Here is an 18,742-nt window from a genome sequence, read left to right on the forward strand (position 1 = left end):
CAGGAACTGTGGCTCTATAAACTTCAATGAACTCTCACTAAAATTTAAGTTACTGTTATGTTATCTGTAATCAATCTGGAGCAGTTGCTCCATACATTTCAATTATGCACCCTCCCCATCAAATTAAGCTGTATCTAGTTTTTATGTGGTATTGGACAAAAATGATTTCTTTTTCATATCCATCCGTTCCTCTTAACGGGCCTAACTATTCTATAAGGAGTAGCCACACTGAACTTACCATTATCCAGGAGATGTTTCAGCTTGACTATTATGTTTTATTCAGCTTCAAATGAATTCAATGCCCATCAGAAAACATGTAAAATTACCAATGACTAAACTTACAATATAGCCTGTGTTTCTGTGTACATGTAGTTCATAATGCTGAAGGAACTGAACCAGAAAAAAAATATTTATTTATATTTACAATATTAACAGTCTTTCTCACTTTGGTATTCCATGCTGGGTGCGGGATCTCGTGTCCTTCCTGGACGCATTGTGATGCACAAGTAGGTCCTTCTTGTCCCTCCACATTGGTTTCTTTCCAGTTAAGTTTTGTGTGTGTGAGTGTTTGCATGATAATGTTCCACCATACCTTTTACCGTTCAACATGTTGCCCTCTTGAAGTTCCAAGTGCACAAACCGACCAAATAAATGCTTCTTGTCATGGGCCAGTCGGACCTATAAATATAACAAACAGTGACACTGATTGTACAGACAGTTGGGTTACTTATTGTGGGTTTTTTTGTTTTTGATTTTTAATATTGCTGTTTAATTTGTGTTCACAGCCACAGACTCCGTGCCCTCTTACGCAGGACAGACAGGCTACGGAGATCCCTTTTCCAATGGGCCATTCATTCAACTGTTTAACACACCGAAGGGCACCAGGTGCGATTTTAAGAGGCATGTTGAAACATGGTCGCTGGCCTTCGGTCAAGGGATAGCCTAAAGAAAAAAAACTTAAGAAATGGGCTTGGTTAGAGACAAGAGAGAGTATGAGGGGAAAACTTGAAATTGTCACTGCGGGATTTGAACCTGCACTGATGCAAGAGATTTGCATGCCAAGCAGTCACTTTAACCTCTGTGCAACCACTTTGTTAAGTCAAGAGGAACTACTGCAGAAATCACCTCTAAAGCACAAAACATTAGTCAGCAATGTATGTCGATAGAAAACACTTTTACACGAAAAAATGCATGGAAATGGATTCAAAATAACAGCGAAGTGCATGTGTAGGAGTTGTATTCCTAAAATTAAAGCTTTGTGAAACGACAATGCAGTGAACTTTGGCAACATTGCCACACAGAGATCTGTGCAGAGTTTTCCTCAAAGCAGATCTGTGCAGAACTATCTTGGTCTGGCTGCCTTGATCAGCGATTTGCCGCAACCACTTCAAATGCATTGGCTGTCGGAAAAGAAGGAAGGATATTATTATCATATTAGGAAAACGCACGTCTTGAACGCGCGTATTGTCAGGTCAAGACGCGCGTTCAAGACGTGCGTCGTTACCTAGACAACGCGCGTCCACGTCGCGCGTCTTGCGGAACCATCATTGCGGACGTAAAAAGCGGCGCTTGTTGGTCAAAGACGGCGAAAAAAACGGCGAAATTTCGGAGAAACGGGCGCTTTTAGCGGATGAATTACTATCTTAACGTGATACTTAGATGCGCAATATGGCACTTTAGGCTTGCCATATAGATTGCCCTGCGACGCAAACTCAGTTACAGGCAGGGAGATGGCGAGTTACGAGAATGAAGAAAGGTGTTGTGTCTTGTCTATATGAACAATCATCCACACAGCATGATTTATTTAGCACTGTATGTGTATCCTAATTTTATGTTTGATTTTTAGTCGACTAAATCATGACTAACAAAAATTTTGTGAAAAGACTAAAACTGACTAAGACTAAGAACACACTTTGACACAAGACTAAGACTTAATTAAAAAATGGGTGACAAAATTAACACTGGAAGAGAGAGAGAGAGAGAGAGAGAGAGAGAAAATATACCAGGGGACATGAACAATGAGGATTACACTGAGTTAAAGATTTCAAAGTGGGAGACTAGATTTATAGTTTTGATAGCTTTCTTGTTATTAGAGGAGGAAATTGACTTGAAATACATCTGGAGTTCTATCATGAAAGCACAAAAATTGGGTTTCACTTTGGCAAATTTACATTTGTGGATGTAATACTTAGCAAGAATTAAAATGAGATTAATTAAAAAATGTTCTTTTTCAGCAGGAGCATCACTCTTTATAAAACCAAAAATGACATTTTGCGGAAGGAGCTAAAAATCACAGCATATATTATCTAAAATAAATCTACAAATATCTTGCCACAGCTTACGGGTATATTCACATTTCCAAAACAGATGAATAATGGTCTCAGTATGAGTGTCACAAAAGGCACACTTTCAGATCAAGATCAACAAAATTGAATTTGATAAAGAATGATTTAACCGGGTAACAGCTATGAATAATTTTGAATGACACTTCTTTAACCTTATTAAGCACAAAGAATTTTTGAGGAAGAGACCAAATTTTATCCCAGCATAAATCATTTACACAACTATTCCAGTGAAAAATTACAGGAGAAACAGATCTGATATTACATTGGAAAAGAGCACGAATTTTTCAATTTTTCTTGCTAGAAGAAGGGTCAAAACATATTTTCCCAATTGGTGAGTTGGTTCTTCTTGTTGATGTTTGCAGCAGAGATTGCTCCCTGCGAAAATGGGAGACCGGTTTAAAAGACAAGGTCATCCAAGAGGCCAAGACGCTCAGAGAGACAGCTCTGCTGAAAAAAGTGCTAACATGTGCCCTGAATGAAGAACCCGACACTGCAGATGAGCCAGGTAGTATTGCAACAATAAAAAAAAAAACACATCTTGCACCTTTGTTCTGCCTTTTTAATAATAAACAACTATTAACATTACATTTAAATGGCACGTTGACATTTTAGTACAAAAAGGGGGTGACTTAATGTAACTTCAGCTGGACCTTAACATACAACTTTACAATCCTGTCTGACAGTATAATCTTCAGTATGCTGTCATTTAGCACAAGTTTGTAATGGCTGGTCCACTCTGAGCAGTGAGGTTTAAGAGTTTAGATGAATAGCAGAAGATAAAAGGTAGCCCTGTCATCCACAAGGTAGAAATGTGAAGGCAGACATTCTTAAGTGAAGTGTGTTATTTACACTGTCTGCAGAGTGGGACAGTGACATGGCCTCCCTTCTTGTGCTCCTGCATCTTCTCACTCTACAACCAGCTGGAAGGAAGAGGCCAAAGGAGATCGGTGTTGGAGAGGTAACAGATCATCTGGTGAAACTTCAAAAGGTTTGTGAAGAAGACAGTACGATATACAGTGGGGTGTGAAAGTTTGGGCAGCCTTGTTAATTTTCCTGATTTACCTTTATAAAGCATTGATTGTTTGGATAAAAAAATTCTGTTAAATATATCATATAGGGGACAAACACAGTGATATTTGAGAAGTGAAATGAAGTTTATATGATTTAAAGAAAGTGTGCAACAATTGTCTAAACAAAATTAGGCAGGTGCATAAATTTGGGCACCAAAAAAAAAAACCTTAACTCAATATTTAGTAGATCCTCCTTTCGCAGAAATAACAGCCTCTAAACGCTTCCTATAGCTTCTAATGAGAGTCTGGATTGTGGCTGAAGGTATTTTAGACCATTCTTCTTTACAAAACATCTCTAGTTCATTCAGGTTTGATGGTTTCAGAGCATGGACAGCTCTCTTTAAGTGACACCACAGATTTTCAATAATATTCAGGTCTGGGGACTGAGTTGGCCATTCCAGAACGTTGTACTTGTTCCTCTGCATGACTGCATTAGTAGATTTTGAGCCGTGTTTAGGGTCGTTGTCTTGTTGGAATATCCAGCCCCGGCACAGCTTCAGCTTTGTCACTGATTCCTGGACATTGGTCTCCAGAATCTGCTGATATTGATTGGAATCCATGCGTCCCTCAACTTTAACAAGATTCCCAGTCCCTGTACTGGCCACACAGCCCCACAGCATGATGGAACCACCACCAAATTTTCCTGTAGGTAGCAGGTGTTTTGCTTGGAGTGCTGTGTTCTTTTTCCTCCATGCATAACGGCCCTTGTTATGCCCAAATAACTCTATTTTAGTTTCATCAGTCCACAGCACTTTATTCCAAAATGAAGCTGGCTTGTCCAAATGTGCTTTAGCATACCTCAAGCGGCTCTGTTTGTGATGTGGGCGGAGAAAAGGCTTCCTCCGCATCACTCTCCCATACAGCATCTCCTTGTGTAAAGTGCGCCGAATAGTTGAACGATGCACAGTGACCATCAGCAGCAAGATCATGTTGTAGGTCTTTGGTGCTGGTCTGTGGGTTGACTGTGACTGTTCTCAACATCCTTCGCTTCTGTTTATTTGAGATTTTTCTTGGTCTGCCACTTCGAGCCTTGACTTGAACTGTGCCTGTGGTTTTCCATGTTCTCACAATCTTTCTCACAGTGGAGACTGAAAGCTGAAATCTCTGAGATAGCTTTCTGTATCCTTCCCCTAAACCATGACGGTGAACAATCTTTGTTTTAAGGTCATTTGAAAGTTGTTTTGAGACTCCCATGCTGCGACTCTTCAGAGAAGATGCAAAGAGGATAAAAACTTACAATTGCCCCCCTTAAATACCCTTTCTCATAATTGGAGTCACCTGTGTATGGAGGTCAAGGGTCGCTGAACTTACCAAACCAAATTTGAGTTCCAATAATTAGTTCTAAAGGTTTTGAAATCAATAAAATGACAACAGTGCCCAAATTTATGCACCTGCCTACTTTTGTTTCTCATTAGAAGCTATAGGAAGCGTTTAGAGGCTGTTATTTCTGCGAAAGGAGGATCTACTAAATATTGAGTTAAGGTTTTTTTTTTGGTGCCCAAATTTATGCACCTGCCTAATTTTGTTTAGACAATTAATGCACACTTTCTTTCAATTCAATTCAATTCAATTCATTTTTATTTATATAGCGCCAAATACAACAAATGTCATCTCAAGGCACTTAGATAGTAAGTCCAATTCAAGCCAATTGGAATTCAATTAATTAATAATAATCATAATTCATAAAATAATCCAATTCGTTCATATAGAGCCAATTCAAAAACAATTTCCTAGCTAAGAAAACCAACAGATTGCACTGAAAACTTTTTGTTTTTCGGTCCAAACTCCCGGCCTGAGCGTGCCTGAGGCGACTGTGGAGAGAAACGACTCCCTTTTAACAGGAAGAAACCTCTGGCAGAACCAGACTCAGGAAGGGTGGCCATCCGCCTCGACCAGCTGGGGTTTGAGAAGACAGAAAGGGGGGGGGAGGGGGAGGGGGAGGGGGGCAGGGGGCCACTGCGACGGCGGCACTGTAACACCATTCAAAGGATATCTGTTGGAACAGGGAAACCATCATAAATCATATAAACTTCATTTCACTTCTCAAATATCACTGTGTTTGTCCCCTATATGATATATTTAACAGAATTTTTTTATCCAAACAATCAATGCTTTATAAAGGTAAATCAGGAAAATTAACAAGGCTGCCCAAACTTTCGCAACCCACTGTAATTCCAAATATTGTCCATGCAACATTTTTTGAATTGATGGCTCATATGTAGATGTTTGTATTTGTGTTTCAGTCCTGCCAGAGTCTGGAGGATCACCTAATGAGCACTGAAGGAAACCCTCAGCCATATCTTCTGGCCTCGGGGACTTCAACGGCACAGCTTTCCAGCTTCTACATAATCTTGGTTAGAAAGCTTCTTCAGTCAGTTTTCTCAGAAGATGACCCACGTGTGACTTTAAGATCACCAGTTCTGAATGATCAACGTTGTACTAATTTGGTAAATGATCCTACATTAACCTCTTCATTTGGCATCAAGAGAAAGAGCATACTTAATACATTGCAATATTTCAATATTGCTGAAAATTATGCTGTTGATATCGTGCACGATATTTTGGAAGGGGTTGGTCAATATGAGGTCAAATTACTATTTCTGTATTTGATTGATCATTTCATCTCTAAAGAAAGCTTGTTAAATAGACTGTATGCTCTTGATTATGGCTATCTGGAAAAGAAAAACAAACCAACAAATATAAACCTTGACTGTGGAGGGAATGGATTAGGGTTAAATGCATTACAAACGCTGTCTTTGGTCACAAACATACCTTTGATATTTGGTGACCTGAGGGGTGTTCCACGAAAGTAGCTAAAGAAAGCCAGGCTGTATCAGGAAAGCCTCGCTTGAACTAACACCATCTCCCAATTAAGCCTCAAGTCGTTCCACGAAATGTGTTTGTCCATTAAAGCTGCAGTCTGCAACTCTTTTTCAAGCATAATGCCTGGAACTGTCCGGGGATTCTGAAAGTAGTACATTAAATACCCCAATACAAAAAAAATGAGTTCTCTAGGTCCCCTATATGTCCCGCTAGGTCCCTCCAAAGCCAGCAGGTTTGTTTACAAAATTGCAGACCGGACCGGTAAAAGGTAACCAATCAGGTTACGAGCTGGGCTCTGCTGCCTGTCAATCACCGATTGTGCACGCGCGATACAAGGTTGGCTCGTCCCCACGCTTATTTATCTAGACTATTGAACTTCATTACGGGCTAGTCTACTTACTGTGTCTTCCATGATCGCAAATGACAGGTGAGTTGATGAATGAGGAGTCGTGTACGCGCATCTGGCGTGCACGTAGACGTGCACGAGTTCTCATGTGTTTTGATGGGGCGGGACAGGAAGTTGAATAACTTTTTATTTTTCAGTTAAAAAATAAGCATTTCTTGCATTTTGCGACTACGGAGGTCACCGTTTTCAACTTCAAGCGTTCTGATAGGTCATGTAAACTCTTAAAATGCCAAAAATTAGGACTTTACGTATGACAACAACAAATCCTGCAGACTGCAGCTTTAAAGAGAGCACCAAACTAGAAACTGAAAATAAAAAAGATCAAGCTAGAGATGATGAAACTGGAGAGGGATGTTAGTATAAATTCAGATAAAGGAGAAGGTCATAGGTTGAACTGTATTTAATTCTGTTTTCTCTCCACAGCTTGAGAAACATGTAATAATAATTAAACAATTCAACACTACTTGAACTCAAACTTGCCATTATTGTACAGTTCATGCAAAGTGTTAGAAATTTGTTTATACATTTATATTCACAGTGGGGTGCCATGACCTAAACGTGTTGAAAGTTATAAATCATCTCTGTCCATTCAGCCTTCTTACACTTGTAGGCCGTAAGGTGAACCCCGAAAAGTGCTTCAGAAATTGAATCTTGCTCTGACGTCTGGCAACTACAGGATCTCTACTTCATAAAAAAGCAGGAGGTATGTCAAGCTTACAGTAAAAAGTTTGTGGCAAAAATTCCTGCCCGTTTTTTATTGCAGAACTAGCTTCTACAGGGCGTAATCATTTTTGGCCAGCGAGTAATGGCACGGCTCGACACGTGATTGTGCTAAGCCAATAGAGTAGCAGATTTATGACAACTAACCGGCAACATAGCTGCCTCCGTGGTTTCATTCAACGTTACCGATATAAAGGAATTCTCCAAAAAGTCTTCTAAAATCGACCAAATTGATCCTAAAACGTGCTTTATACATAGCCGTCCCCACGAAGAATAATGAGGCAAGTGGGCGACCTAGTTATTTTTTTTATGCAAGTCATTTTTATCAATAAAAGGTAATCAACTGAGTTTTAGTAATGAAAAGGACCATGAAATCATTCTTTCGTTCGTTCATTTATTCACTCACAACTATATACAACACAGCCAAACCACAAAAAAGATAGAAAACATATTTACAAATTTACAATATGTAAAACCGAATAGTAAAGCTATTCTATGACGAGCTATTCCTCACAGTCAGTCAAGACTGTGATCGTCTTCCCTGTCCTCAATTTCTTTTGTGTTTAAACAGTTGGTGCATCTAGACAAGTCTGTGCAACAAAGTCCTCTATGATCAACCAGCAGCTGATGATGTCAACGAGGCAAGGTATAAAGCATTCTGCATGGCATTATCTGCCTTGCCAGAATTGTGCATCCCCCTACCAGAGATGCCCTCCATCAGCACTGCAAAAGGGCCAATTATCAGGCTGTAGTCATGAGGTCTTGCATGAAGTTAGAAATCTCAATTTGATGCAATATGTGCCTTTTATGGCTATCTATGATAAAGTATGACGAGCACTTTGAATTCCTTAAGATGACCTCTACACCTGACCTCTCATTAGATTACCAAAATTATGACTATGCTATATACACCTTACTTCAAAAGTACACTCCTTCGGGTAAGTAAAATTCTTGCACCTTGTGCAAACCTCTGTGCCAGTGAGGATGCTCGGAACATCCTAGAATCATGAACTGATCCCGGCTATTTAGCCTGAATGTTGGAAATGAAATGACCTCCATCACAGATCATCTGTATGCACGGAGGATAGGAGTCAATGATGATACTGAGATAGTGGCTTGCTGTGGTGAAACCTACCTGCTTTAGGCATCATGAGTGAGGGAAAGCACACAGAAGGACGGCCTAAGCCATAGAGACACAGAGGAGGACAGTTTGACAGTTTTCAGAGTGAGAAAGCCAGACTGAAATATTGTGTTTCCCCATGTAACTTTGGTAAGGAAAGAGCAAATGTCTTCAAATTCATAGGAATTGTAGTGGCCATTTGTCCATAAAAAACAAATTAAACTTAAAGCAAACAAAATCAAAAGGCCACTGATGCACCATGGGGATGTGGTTTAACGCAGGCAAAAGAAGATGAATGTCCAAAAATGAATTCTTGCGTTTTTCTGATGATTTATTTCCAAAACAATAAAACAAACAAAAGAACAAAGAAAACCTGCTGCTCTCTCCTTTTCCCTGGTAAAAACCATTGGCCCACCCCAGTGCATGCTGGTACTCCAGGTGCCTACCTACATAAATAGACTCAGGTGCACAGTGTGACCCAATTAACAAAATATTCAAAACAAATAACTAACAAAGAATATTAGCAAGAAAAATCTAATCTAAATAAAGCACTGAAATGAATCAAATAAAGTTACTCATAATTAGTAAATTAAATTTACAACTAGAACCAAAAAACAAAAGCTAACTCTACAAATAGCTCCTACATTCCGGCCCCTAATTGTGCATAATATCACAATTACAATTCTCTACAAAAAGGAGCTAATTCTACAACTACAAGACAGATCTATTCTATACGTCATATAAGCTCTAAATGGACCATCTTCCTGATGAATCTGCAAAATAAAGCACATATTAATTAGAGAGAAATAGAGATAGAGAACGAGAGTCATGATGTTAGACTGCTGCTTCCATTAGTAGACAGAGCTTCGTCACAGGTCTCTCCAGAATACTGGTCCTTGTTTGAAGACGCACAGTGCGTACCAGGCCCTTTGCATCTGGTCTTATGTCCAAAACTTTCCCCATGATCCAAGATCCTCTTGGAGCTGAGGCATCTGCGACAAGAACAATGTCTCCAGGAGCGAGGCTTTTCCTTGGCCTTGTCCATTTTTGTCTTCATTTCCAAAATGCCTTTTTTGGAGATGGGTTTTAAATCCACTCTTGAGTGAGGTGATTTCAGCTTCAAACTTGTGCTTTTGAACATACAGAAAGATGGACTCATCTGCTTTCACAAGATCTTCAGGAGTCAGATTTTTCCCTTTGAGTGTGACTTTAAAGTTCTGAACTTTCCTGTCCAGTTCTTGTTCTTCATTAAGGCCTGCAGAAGCACTAAACTCCTTTCTCTTTTGTGCCAATGTCATGAGTGCTGCTTTGATTTTTAAAAACCAAGCTACAGACGTTTTTAACTTATTCCAGGATGAAAAATAATTGATCAGCTGGCTGGTGGCCTTTTCCACATCCTTGACAATAGCATTCACTGTCAAGTCCCTTTTGACCTCTGGGTCATCGTCAGAAACCACATCACAATCTCCTTTCAGATTAGGCCATTCCTCCTCTGGTTTGGAGAGAAACTCAGGTCCATTTAACCATCTCCTGCCTGTCAGGAAATCCTGAGCTTTCATTCCTGTTGATGCTTCATCCGATGGATTTTCTTTTGAAGCCACATATCTCCACTGCTCAACATCTGAAGCTTCTCTGATGACAGAAGTTCTGTTTGCCACAAAAGTGTGAAATCGTTTGGTCTCATTTGCGATGTATTTAAGAACTGTTGTGCTGTCTGTCCAGAAAACTGATTTCTCCAGCATAAGTTGCAACTCCTTCCGTAGCATTTTGTCAACTCGAACAGCAAGAACTGCAGCTGTGAGTTCCAGTCTTGGGATTGTGGTCTGCTTGAGGGGAGCAACTCTAGCTTTTCCCAAAAGAAATGCTACATGCATCTCATCATCCTTTTCCAGTCTCAGGTAAGACACAGTTCCATATCCAACTTGACTGGCATCAGAAAAGTGGTGAAGCTGTGCTGAAACTGGGACTCCAAAGTCTCTGGGTTTAATACAGCGTTCCACTTTGAATTCATCCATTTTTTGAAGATCCTGGAGCCATTCAGACCATTGTTTAGAGAAGGCATGGGGAATTACTTCATCCCACTTCAGGTTTCTCCTGCAGAGCTCCTGTAGCAACAATTTGGCTGGCATACTGAATGGGGCCAAAAATCCTAAGGGGTCATAAAGAGAGCTGACCACTGAAAGAATGCCTCCTCTGGTCTGTGGTTGTTCTCGAACTGAAGTTCTGAACTGAAACATATCAGTCCCAATGCACCATTGTAGCCCTAGTGCTCGCTCTGTTTGAAATTGATCAACGTCCAAATCCAGCTTCATCATTTTATTTTCTCTCCTCTCCTCTGTGACTGACAGCAGCACAGTACGGCTGTTGCTGATCCATTTTGAAAGAGCAAATCCTCCTTTTTCACAGAGAGCAGTCAAATCCTTGATCATCTGTACTGCTCCTACGTCTGAAGACATCGATTTCAGGCAGTCATCCACATAAAAATTATGTTTCACTGTATTGATCACTTCAAGTGGGAAATGCTGTGCATTGTCTTCTGCTGTTCTCCTCAGAGCATAATTTGCACAACTTGGTGAGGATACAGCACCAAACAGATGAACTCTCATGCGATGTTCCTGTGGAGACTGTGCAGTATCACCATCTGGCCACCAGAGGAAGCGGAGAAAGTTGATGTGTTTATCTGGGACATGTACTTGATGAAACATGGCTTTGATGTCCGCCATTACAGCAACATGTTCTTGCCTAAATCGAATGAGGACTCCAATGACAGTATTAGTCAGGTCAGGTCCCTGCAAGAGTTGGCAGTTCAGTGATGTCCCTTTATATGTTGCTCCACAGTCAAAAACAACTCTAAGTTGGCCTTTTCTGGGATGATAGACTCCATGGTGGGGAATGTACCACACCTTTCCCTCAGTTTGTTTTAGTTCATCAGCAGGCACCACTTCAGCATATCCTTGAGCGATCATGTCATTTAAGAATGCAGCGTATTCCTCCTTAAATGTGCTGTTCCTGTCAAATTTTCTTTTCAGGCTTTGAAGGCGCTGTTCTGCAATACAGCGATTATTTGGCAGGACACAATCCTCCTGTCGGAAAGGTAAGTCAATACAATAATGACCTTCAATCATCTCTGCTGTGCTGCTTACAACATTCATGAACTTGACATCTTCTCTGGACATTTCAGACTGCTCCTCAGCTGATCTCTCATTAAAATCGTGGTTATATTGTTGAACCAACATGTCTTGAAGATGTTCAATGGAGATTCGGTTGGTTGTTACAGCAGGGCGGCCACTTTTACAGCTTGTGCCACGAAGTGGACCATTAATAACCCAACCGACCCTGGTTCTTATTGCATAGGGTCCTTCATCTTGGCTGTTTATTACCTCCCAAGGCTCCATTACTTTGGGGGCATCAGTTCCAATTAGGAGGTCTACATCTGCCTCAATGTCATGGACCTTTACATCCTTCAGATATGACCATTGAACAAGATCCTCTTGTCGAGGGACATTGAGTGAGGAGACTGGCATGGATCTCTGTGTTAAAACATCAGGTAACTGGATGAAATCGTTCATGTCCACAGCAGACACCTCAAGACCTGACAAAATGTGAGCATTTACAATTTTCTTTTGTCCCATTGTTCTCATCAAAAAACTTGTCTTTTTACCACTAACATTTAATTTTTTTGCCAGGCTCTCTGTGCAAAATGTTCCTGAGCTTCCAGGGTCCAGAAAAGCATATGTCCATAGAGTCTTGTTACTCTTGGGGCTCCTAACTTTAACTGCAACAACAGAAAAGATAGAATCATCTTCAGCACCGGCCCCAATATGACCACAGGTCTGACACATTACGGTAGAAACACTTGGAAGGCTCGCAGTCTGTTGTGATTGTTTGGAGAATGTACCTTTATCCTGCCACTCAATATGAAGGATTCCTGGGTGCTTTTGGTGACACACGCTGCAATCCAAGCGACTGCGACAGTCTTTGCTCATGTGGCCTACTTTCAGGCAACCAAAACATATTCCCTTTTCTTTGATGAAATTAATCTTATCCCGATGTAATTTCATTCTAAACTGAGAGCAGTTATCCAGTAAGTGACTACTTTGTGAACAAAACAGACAACTTTGAATTGAGGAGGGCTTGATTTTATTTCCTATACATTGAGTCATGTCTCCTTCCTTTATCGTGGTTACATTGGTAGCAAAACTACTTTCTTTCTTCCTTTGCATGAAATGGCTGGTTTTGAAGGACATGGATTTGGTAGGTGGTGAGTCTTGAATGTTGCCAAAAAGCGGATCAGAGGCAATTTTGACTTGCTTTTCAATAAAAGTGACAAGATCGACAAATAGTGCTCTCTGACCTTTTTGCTCAAGTAGGTTACAAGCAACATTCCTCCATCTTTCCCTTAGCTTGTACGGAAGTTTCATGATGATGCTTCTCATGTTAGAGGGCAAGTCCAGCTCTTTCATTTGTGTCATTTGCTCTGTTAAATTTGAACATCCTCGTAGAAATAGAGAAAACGACTGTAATGCTTTAACATCCTCACTTTTAACAGGTGTCCAGTTAAGAATCTTTTCCATATAAGCACTTGCAATTTTGTATTCATTTCCAAAATGCTCTGCGAGAAGAATTTTGGCCTTATTGTATCCCATCTTTGAGGGCAAGTGTTGGCAACTGTGCACTAAGTTCCTTGGTTCCCCCCTGGTGTATTCTTCAAGAAAATGTAAACGATCACTCCAGTTAGTTGTTTTGTCCTCTACTCCATTTTCAAAAGCTCTAATGAAAGCCCTGAAGTGAAGAGGGTCTCCATCGAACACGGGGATATTTCTTGATGGAAGCATAGAGCTCAGGTTTTGTTGAACTAGCAGAGCAGCGATGTCATTTTGTCTCTGCATAATGTTTACAATTTCATCTTGAGAGCCATTTGTCAGAGAATGATATTGAGGGTGTACCAGACCTGCTTGATTTTGATCAGCAGCCGATCTAAATCGAATTGGATCATTATCATCCAAAAACATCTCATCTTTTCTTGTTTCTCGGATTTGTTTAGGCCTAACAACTTGTGGTTGAGGTATAACAGGCACATCAATAACATTCATCCTTTTATCCAAGGTTACTGGTACAAAAATGTCAGCATCAGGCTTCAATACGTTTGATCTTTGAGAAATGTTCCTTTCAAAATAAGAGTTCATCCCGTCTGAGCGTTTTGAGCCACACACAGATGAATTGTTCTCCAGAACGTTAAGTTTTGCACTTGTTGCAGCCAGTTCAGTTTCAAGTTCCAGTTGTTCCTTTTCTTTCCTCAGCTTTTCCACTTCAGCTTCGATTAAATGTTTCTTTTTTAGAGCAACAACGCGCTGCGTCAGCGCTGCCTTTTCGGCCTGGGCTTTAATGCGCGCTGATGCGGTCGAGGAGGTCCGTGATAGCTGGGAGTGTGGTTTTACTAAGCTTCCCTTGACACTTGACACATTGGAAACGCCATCATCAGGATTTATCTCATCAGTGGCACCTTGATCATCAGGAGATTCAACATTTTGATACACATATGGGTGCCCCAGTTCAGAAAGCCAGTGTTTTACAGTTTCAGTAAAATCATTCAACTTTGTCATCTTTGCCTCGAAGTATTCACATTGTCTTTTAATTTCATCTTGTGGCAAAGCTAAGTTTATTAAAGATTCATGCAGCTCTTTTGCGTCTTGACAACACTGGATAAGATTTGCAAGCTCCAAATTCACAGAATTGACATTTTCATTTGATTCCATTAACGCAGTGATTGTTTCCACAGATTTTTTTGCTTGTTTGAATTTTACACTCCTTTTTTCCTGACTCATTTCTATAAAGAAGCACAATCCTTTAGGAGTGAGTTTTATATTCCTTTTAGCTGGCAACATTTCAGTCTCTTTCGGTGTATCAGACATTTTACTGATTCTTTCAACACTGCTTGTTGTGCGTAATGGTGACGTGCGGCAATTCAGCGCCGTTCAAACTTTTCCGGTTTGATATGAAATACTGACTTTCAAACTCCACTCGTTTGTCTGTTGTCCAATACAGCAGTAGTATTACATACCAGTTTCCATGCAGTGTGAAGGCTGAGCACTTATCTGAGCCGCCGGCATTGTCCCGTTAATGTTGATGACAAACGGTGTTGAACAAAGCAATCCATGCTGATCATCAGTCCATAATCCAAGGAAATCCAATCTGTCCAATGATTAGAATATAATCCTTCCTTTAAGTCCAAGGGCTGGTTTTTACTTGATTGTAGTGGCCATTTGTCCATAAAAAACAAATTAAACTTAAAGCAAACAAAATCAAAAGGCCACTGATGCACCATGGGGATGTGGTTTAACGCAGGCAAAAGAAGATGAATGTCCAAAAATGAATTCTTGCGTTTTTCTGATGATTTATTTCCAAAACAATAAAACAAACAAAAGAACAAAGAAAACCTGCTGCTCTCTCCTTTTCCCTGGTAAAAACCATTGGCCCACCCCAGTGCATGCTGGTACTCCAGGTGCCTACCTACATAAATAGACTCAGGTGCACAGTGTGACCCAATTAACAAAATATTCAAAACAAATAACTAACAAAGAATATTAGCAAGAAAAATCTAATCTAAATAAAGCACTGAAATGAATCAAATAAAGTTACTCATAATTAGTAAATTAAATTTACAACTAGAACCAAAAAACAAAAGCTAACTCTACAAATAGCTCCTACAGGAATAGTTGTCCATTATGAGTGGAATAAATTACCAAAAACACGAGATGATTGGTTACTCTCTGAGATATAGGGGGAACAGATTTGACGTTTTTCACACTTACCTTTTGCTCACATCTGGGCCTGAGTCAGGCCTGTGCCCCCGGCCTGCTTTTAGACCTCCACTGCCCTCAAATCAAGCTCTTTGTAATCTTTGTCAACCATTTTAAGATTAAATGTTGAAGGCAGATCTGAGCCACGCAGCCAAACCAGAGTTTCATACCTGAAAAGTTACTCGCACACTGAAACAATCCTGCTGCCAAAACCGACAGATTGTCTGACACACATGACAGAAATGCAGGTGATGCTAGTTGGGAAGGAGTTCTCTTTGGTGGCCGTGCTTGAAACAAGAAACTTGCCTTTTAATGTAAAAAGACTTTTTCAAAAGACCCCCTGGAATGCACTGCATACCGCCCAAAAAGCCTCCTTTGCTATGACTAAAATTCTCACAAAAATCTTAGCACGTCGGCTAGAAACTGTCATCTCCGATCTTATTTCCACTGATCAAACAGGTTTCATGCCTGGTAGGCAATCCTTTTTTAACATGCGGCGTCTTCTTAGCATACTTCATTCCAACCATTCGTCTGATACTCCTGAAGTTCTGCTCTCTCTAGATGCGGAGAGGGCTTTCGACAGAATTTTATGGCCATTCCTCTTTGAGGTGCTGGGTAGATTTGGTTTTGGCCCAACTTTCCTTACATGGATGAATATAATTTATAACACTCCTAAGGCTGCTGTGCGCACAAACGTAATAATCTCTAATTTCTTTACACTTCAATGTGGGGTGAGGCAGGGCTGCTGTGTATCACCATTTTTGTTTAATTTAGCAATTGAACCCTTGGCCATAGCTCTTAGAGCTGACAGCAGAGTTCCTGGCATTGTTAGGGGGGGCCTCACCCATAAAGTTTCACTCTATGCTGACGACCTTCTTTTGTATCTCTCCGACCCTGTAGTCTCTTTGCCCCATCTCGTGCACTTCTTAAATTATGTGAAAAAGATATCTGGTTACAAGTTGAACTTTTCTAAAAGTATTATTTTTCCTATTAACAGTTACGTCACGTACGTGAGTATACCTACGGATGTGGATACAAGCTGCATGCCTGTAATGTTGTGGAGTTAGTTAATAAATCTTCTGAAATGATGCCTGCCTCCGTGCCATTCTACACTTTTGAATCTCTGATTCTCAGTTTTTCCCAAAGTGGAAATCACAGAAACCTCTTGTGTGTGTTGTTGTGTAGCGTCCACCTGGCCCTTATTCTGTCTGAATTCTCAGAGTTTTTATCCCAGTTAGTGCTGAGTACAGATAAAGTCATTGTAGTGGGTGACTTTAATATTCATGTAGATGTTGAAAATGACAGCCTGAATATGAACTTTAATTCTATATTAGACTCTATTGGATTTTCTCAGAGAGTTCACAGACCGACTCACTGCCTTAATCACACCCTTGATCTTGTGCTGACTTATGGCATTGAGAGTGAACAGTTAACAGTGTTCCCTCATAACGCTGTCTTATCTGACCATTTTTTGATAACCTTTGAGTTTACATTACTTGACTATACTAGCCTGGCTGACGCGTCCACATCTCGATGAGATGGTGGTCTGGGAACTAGATGTGCATTTTCTCGTATTTGAGGCGTGGTTTACGAATGCCTAGAGCCGTTTATTACGAATGTCTATCAAATGGCGTCTGGTTCTTCCCATGCTGCTTTGCGCGCGATTCATAGCCAATTGTATCACTTATACCAGATGACGTATGTAGAGCGACAGAAATTCGACGAGGAAGAAGGCAATGAAATCTTTCAACGCCAAACGTTGCTCTTTTTTAAAAGTAAACTTGCGTTCTAAGCTACTTAAAACACTTTCTAAGGCTGCATCGAACGGTAACGTTGTGTCCGCTGCCATGTTGGATTAACACTCTACAAGCTTCGGTGTCGCGCATAGACGTCGTCATCGTCTTGGTTCCCTCACTCAGGCAAAAATAAGGGCGGTGGTTTCCAGGCTGCCTTTGCAGTGTGAATGAAATCGCGCGCAAAGCAGCATTCCCAAGCTATGACTATACAGCTTCTGAGAAGAAATTTACATATAGAAGGTGTCTATTGGAGGATGCTGTAACCAGATTTAAAGAATTAATTCCATCATCCTTTTGAATCCTCCTTCACTGCCAGCAAAACTTGACTCTCTTGTTGCAGGATGGATACTGTAGTGGTAGGATTGCTGCCCTTCATGTGGGATTAAGATTAAGATAATTTATTTGTCATGCATACACACAAAATTTGTCTTCTGCTTTTAACCCATCCAGGTTGGCACCTGTTGACATGCACATGCACATGCATATGCATAGGGTCACACACTCATAGAGACAGATGCCAACCTGGAGCGGTGGGCAGCCGTTCACAGCACCCGGGGAGCATGAGGGTGAGGGGCCTTCCTCAAGGACACCTTGGCCGTGACAAGGAGGTGGAACTGACACCTCTCCAGCTATCAGTTCCACCAATGTTTTTGAGTGATGAGTGGGAATCGAACCTACCAACCTTCTGGTTATTGGACGACCGACTTTAACCACTGAGCCACGGCCGACAAGAGTTCAAATCCTAAACCCCCTCCCTGCATGAAAGGTGCTGCTTCCAGTAGGGGTCCTTACCCTACCTGCTTAGCTGGGATATGAGTGTAAGTTGCTTTGGATAAAAGCATCTGCCAAATGCATAAACATAACATAACATTGTTGACAGCACTATAGTTTCAATGCGTACAGCACTGGGCAATGTTGCCCCTCTGAAAAGGAAGGTAATCAGTCAGAAGAGGTTGGCTCCTTGGTATAATTCACAGCTGCGTGCTTTAAAGCAGACTGCAAAAAAGCTGGAGAGTGGTGTTCCTCTCATTTAGAAGAGTCTCAATTAGTCTGGAAACCTAATCTGATAACATATAAGAAAGCCCTTCGTAAAGCTAGTATCATTGACAGATAAAATAATAAGAATAAGAATAATCCCAGGTTTCATTTCAGCACTATAGCCAGACTGACAAAGAGTCCGAGCTCTGTTTTAGCTCTCAGAAGGGATGATTTCACAAGCTTCTTTACCAATAAAATGATTTCTATCAGATGGTTACTCAAGGGTTAAATTGGTGCAGGGCTCTCTGTGTATCATCAGTTATTCATATTTTAACTAATTTCTCAGGATAAAGACATTCAAACCCTCAATTTTCTGTCACTGCCTGCCTGTAAACAAAACCCTTGATCCGAATTAGCCCCTCCTTCCGGACCACCAGTTGGTCTGTTGACAGAAAGAGTTCACAACGACCTCAATTTCCTAATGACAGTGGTTACATTTCAGGGCACATACAAACGCATCCACACTGTCCTTTAGCTCTGTTCAGCTTAACAATCACCAAGCAGAACAGCACTTTGTGTGCTAATCTGACTAATTCTTTGCAATAAAATCAATTTATGAAAATGAAGTAGCCTGCACTCCTTCTCTTTTTTTGTCTTGCCTGTCATAGGAACGCGACCGAATTC

Source organism: Odontesthes bonariensis, chromosome 4 (assembly GCF_027942865.1).
Source record: "Odontesthes bonariensis isolate fOdoBon6 chromosome 4, fOdoBon6.hap1, whole genome shotgun sequence".
NCBI lineage: Eukaryota > Metazoa > Chordata > Actinopteri > Atheriniformes > Atherinopsidae > Odontesthes > Odontesthes bonariensis.